The sequence below is a fragment of the Sinocyclocheilus grahami genome, unplaced genomic scaffold (genome assembly GCF_001515645.1).
Source record: "Sinocyclocheilus grahami isolate Dianchi unplaced genomic scaffold, SAMN03320097.WGS_v1.1 scaffold1149.1, whole genome shotgun sequence".
Taxonomy (NCBI): Eukaryota; Metazoa; Chordata; class Actinopteri; order Cypriniformes; family Cyprinidae; genus Sinocyclocheilus; species Sinocyclocheilus grahami.
In genome coordinates, this window is record NW_015506328.1 from 372,608 (window position 1) to 377,682 (window position 5,075).

General features: G+C 46.3%; 1 pseudogene; it reads right to left on the bottom strand.

Annotated features, from left to right (window-relative positions):
- Positions 1-5,075, bottom strand: part of LOC107567341 (ryanodine receptor 3-like) — a 151,036-nt pseudogene that overhangs the window by 69,062 nt on the left and 76,899 nt on the right.

The following is a 5,075-nucleotide window of genomic DNA, read 5'->3' on the forward strand; positions in this document are numbered from 1 at the left end:
GAGTGTGAGTGTGTGTGTGTGTGTGTGTGTGTGTGTATGTGTGTGTGTGTGTGTGAGTGTGTGAGTGTGTGTGTGTGTGCGTCTTACACGTCTGAAGCGTAAGCCGGTCCAGTGCTGGGCAGATCCAGGCTGGGGTTCTCTGAGATCTTGATGGCCTCCTTCATTGCCGCCAGCAGTCCGTTTCCTCCTTCTCCTCGCAGAGCAGGACCGAAACACTCGGGCCGACGAATCAGGAGCTTCACCACCACACTAGAGTTCTCCTCCACGCTCTCACCTAAGACGACAAACATCCAGCACTCAGAATTACACTGGAGTATCGCATAAAAAATCTGCATGAACCGTTTCCACCCCGTGTGTTCAGAACAACAAAATCAGCACGACATGGGAAATTAAATCAATTAAAGCCACTCAATAAATATTAATAATAATTAACACATATCTTCAAATTAAAACAATTTTACAATAAAAACCAATTTGAAATAAAACACAGTAGTAATTATTAAATCATAAAAATTTTAAATTAAAATTAAGAAATTTTAAAATAAAAACTCACAAAAATACTAATAATTAGTCAAATTAAATATTAAAATGAAAACAATCAACATAAAACACTTACTAATAATTAAATAATAAATGTCAAGTTAAAATAAATAGTTTTAAAACGAAACCAAACTATAAAAAAAACACAAATTACAAATCACAAAAATGTCAAATTAAATCATTTTTAAATAAAAACAATCAAAATAAAACACTAATAATTAACTGCATCATAAAAATGTTAAATTAAAATAAATACATTTTAAAACAATAACAACTATTAATGAACACAAACAATTAAATAATAAAAATAACAATATCTATTGACAAAATGAATACATTTTAAAATAAACACAAATAATTAAAATAAAACACTCTCATTATCCTAATCACTCAATAAACTCCAAATGAACAGTGTGTGTGTCAGGGATTCTACACAGTCACAGGCTGCGTTCCAGTCCGTTTTTTTATGCCCTTCACTCGCAAACTTCCCTCCGTCTCGTTTACTCGGATATACGTTACTGATTACGTTGCATGAGTGCCCACTTCTGGCAGAACCCTTGGAATGGGCTGAACTGGAACGTCCTAAGCCCTTGATCACTTAGAATCAGCTATGGAGTTGGTTTATTGTTTACATTTCCCTTTTTTTATATAAAAAATAATTTATATATTATAGAGTTGTTTGGGGTGATCTGCGATGACGTCACAATCGTGTTGCATTGTGGTCTATGGAGCGGCATGAAGTGTGCATATGAAGCAGACACGCTCCCTCGGTCAAAATCGAGGGGTCGAGGGTCTGTCCATATAAACTTCCCTCGTCCACTTCACGAAGTGGAATGCATTTCAAAATGGCAGCGGGGATTCCCCCGAGGGGAAGTGCTTAGGGAAGTTTGCAAGTGCGTGTCTAAAAGTGGAGTGGAACGCAGCCACAGTCACCACAGTCACAAGTCACGACTCTCACCAGATCACGATCACCCGATTACTTATCACCCGCACCTGCAGCCTGCAATCAGCACTGCTTCATAAGCACACTCCACTCAGACACTCATCGTCCGGTCTACCGTTCACATACCTGAACTAGCCTGACTCTCCTTACTTACCTGCATGTGCTTACCTCCAGATACTCCAGCGTTCCTTCGATCCTGTCCTCCTCTGTTCCAGTCATCACCAGACAAGCCTGCTAAAGACCCAGCATCAGCGATCTCAGCTAAGAACCCAAGAACTGTCTATAGTGTTTCTGCTCACCTGTTCTCAGCCACAACTTAACCATCAATAACTGTCAATAAACTTACCTGTGTGTTCACTTACCTCTTGTCTCCGGCCTGTGTTATGACAGAAGACCAGACCAACAACATTTACCTCCATGGATTCCCGGCACCCAGCACCTGTTGATGTCCTGAAGGAGCTAGCCACTGCCCTCTGGACTTCACTCACACCCGTCACCGCTTCGCCCGCTGCCTCTGTGAGTCCCATGGCCTTGCCTGCTTGCTTCGCGGGTGACGCGGTGTGACGAGTGTGGTGGCTTCCTGTTACAAGTGGCTTTCTTCATCGAGATGCAACCGCAAAAATTCTCCATCGAACGCTCCAAGGTAGCCTTTCTCATTTCTCTGCTTACCGGCAAGGCTTTGTTGTGGGCCCAAGCTATATGGAACGCCAATAGTACCATAATCAACTCGTTTGATGCTTTCACTAATTATTTCAAGGAGGTGTTTAGTTCCGCTACCGGAGCGGTGTCGGATCAACTGCTGCGGCTGCGACAGGGCGCCTCCACCACTAGTGACTACACTCTGCATTTCCGCACTCTAGCGGCTCCTAGTGATTGGAATGAGGCGGCCCTCCTCAGTGCTTATCGTCAGGGATTTAACCCACACATCCGCGCTGCTATATCTATCTACGATGATACTATTGGACTGGAAAGCTTTATGCAAAGAGTCACCCGTATTCCCAACGCTTGTCAGCCTGTCAACCTACTGAAGCTGCTCACCAGCTTGCCTCACCCGCCGCAAGTTCCCCAGTACCAGAACCCATGCAATTGGACATTACTAGTCTCACTCGCGTGGAACGCACACGCCGCATTACGGCCGGACTCTGCCTCTACTGTGCTGCGGCTGATCACTTTATCCAGAACTGTCCCATCAGACCCCCATGCCCTGCGACGAGTACCCTTCAATTAGAGCCAGAAACTGCCACGTTATCTCTCATACCAGTACAACTACTCACCCCAGATCATTCTGTTGCAGTCTCTGCCCTCATCGACTCGGGCTCTTTGGGCAATTTCATATCGCAAGACCTCCTAAGCAGACTCCACCTACCCCTTAAGTGCTATGCCCGGGAGCTCTGAGTCGAAACCATCCAGGGAAAACCGCTGGGGCGTGGAAAGGTGAAATATAAAGCTCCCCCCTTGAGGTTACGCATTGGATGTCTGCACGAAGAGACAGTCACGTTTTTAGTACTGGAGGGATCCACCGTAGACATCATCCTGGGACGCCCCTGGCTCACCCTCCACTCACCATATGTCAGATGGGAACCGTGTGAGATCACTCGCTGGAGCGAGTTCTGCCAACAAAATTGTCTCGCTGCAGTACCTAAGTCACGTTCTACCCCAATTCCAGCCCAAATTGCATCCACCCTCGTGGAGAGCCCCGAGACTTCCGAAGTGCACACCATCCCATCTGACTATGAGGCGTTCCAGGATGTCTTCAGCAAGCAGGCAGCCACCCGCCTATCACCTCACAGGCCATGGGACTGTGCGATCGATCTGCTGCCTGGGGCTAAGATACCCAAGGTATACCCTCTGTCCATCCCGGAGCGCAAGGCTATGGAGGATTATGTTTGGGAGGCTCTTCGTCAAGGATTCATCCAACCCTCCACCTCACCAGCTGCCTCCAGCTTCTTCTTCGTGGGCAAGAAGGATGGGGGCTTGAGGCCTTGTATTGACTATCGTGCTCTGAATTCCCAGACAGTGAAGCTCCCATATCCCCTTCCCCTGGTCCCGGCCACCCTGGAGCTCACATATTCACCAAGTTGGGCCTGCGGAGCATGTATAACCTTGTTCACATCCGGGAGGGCGACGAGTGGAAGACGGCATTTATCACACCATCAGGCCACTATGAATACAAGGTGATGCCATATGGCCTGTCCAACTCACCGTCGATCTTCCAGGGCTTTATGAAAGAGGTGTTCCGGGAGATCCTCCATCGCTTTGTCATAGTGTACATCGATGACATCGTCATCTACTCCCGGAAACTGGCCGAAAATCGCCACCATGTTAAGCAGGTTCTTCAACGGCTCCGACAACACCACCTCTACCTTAAGCTGGAGAAATGTGAGTTCCATTGCTCCACGGTGCAGTTCCTCGGGTACATCATCGGCCAAGATGACATCCAGATGGACCAGGGGAAAGTTAAGGCCATAAGGGAATGGCCGATCCCTCAGACGGTTAAAGACCTGCAACGTTTCCTGGGATTTGCCAACTTCTACCGCCAATTCATTAAGAACTACAGTAGGCTCACTGCTCCGCTCACCTCACTCCTACGTGGAAAGCCCAAGTCCCTGTCCTGGACCTCCAGCACCCAACAAAGCTTTTGAAAGACTCAAAGAAGCATTCAGCACGGCCCCCATCATGCGCCATCTAGACCCGCAAGCACCCTTTGTGGTGGAGGTAGACGCTTCCACCACCAGAGTTTGGGCCGTGTTGTCCCAGCAGTCTGGTGAGCCTCCTAGCCTCCACCCTTGCGCATATTACTCCAAAAAACTGTCCCCAGCGGAGGTAAACCCCGACATCGGTAACCGAGAGCTATTGGCCATCAAGCTAGCTCTCATGGAGTGGCGACACTGGCTGGAGGGAGCACAGCATCCATTCATGGTAATCACGGACCACAAAAATCTCCAATACCTGAGGGATGCTAAGAAACTTAAAGGGGTTATATGATGCGATTTCAAGTTTTCCTTTCTCTTTGGAGTGTTACAAGCTCTTGGTGCATAAAGAAGATCTGTAAAGTTGCAAAGACTAAAGTTTCAAATCCAAAGAGATATTCTTTATAAAAGTTAAGAGTCAACCACGCCTACCTAAAACGGCTCGTTCTAACACGCCCACATGTCTACATCACTATGTGGAAATATTAGCATAATGCCACCCAAATGTGCATGCAAAGAAAGAAGGCGTGGTTTCAGGAACAGCAGTAGTGTTGATGCAGCCATGTCAGGGAGATGCTGTGTATTTGAGTGCGAAAAGCAAAAGCACTTTATTTGGCCTTCCGGAAGTAGATGCAATTAGGAATCATTGGTTAAGATTTATTTACAACAACAGCACAACCCAGATGTTCGAATTTGTGCAACGCATTTTATGGACGACAGTTTTTTGAACCTAGAAGAGTACAAGGCTGGCTGTGCACAAAGGCTATTTCTTAAAACAAAAAAAAGGGTCAATTCCGACTTTGCTATGACAATCTGTCACTTCTGAATCAGTGACTGTAAGTATGTTTTGTTATTAGTTTAAGTATTTGCTATTGACTGTTCAAATGTGGAGTTTTGCGCAG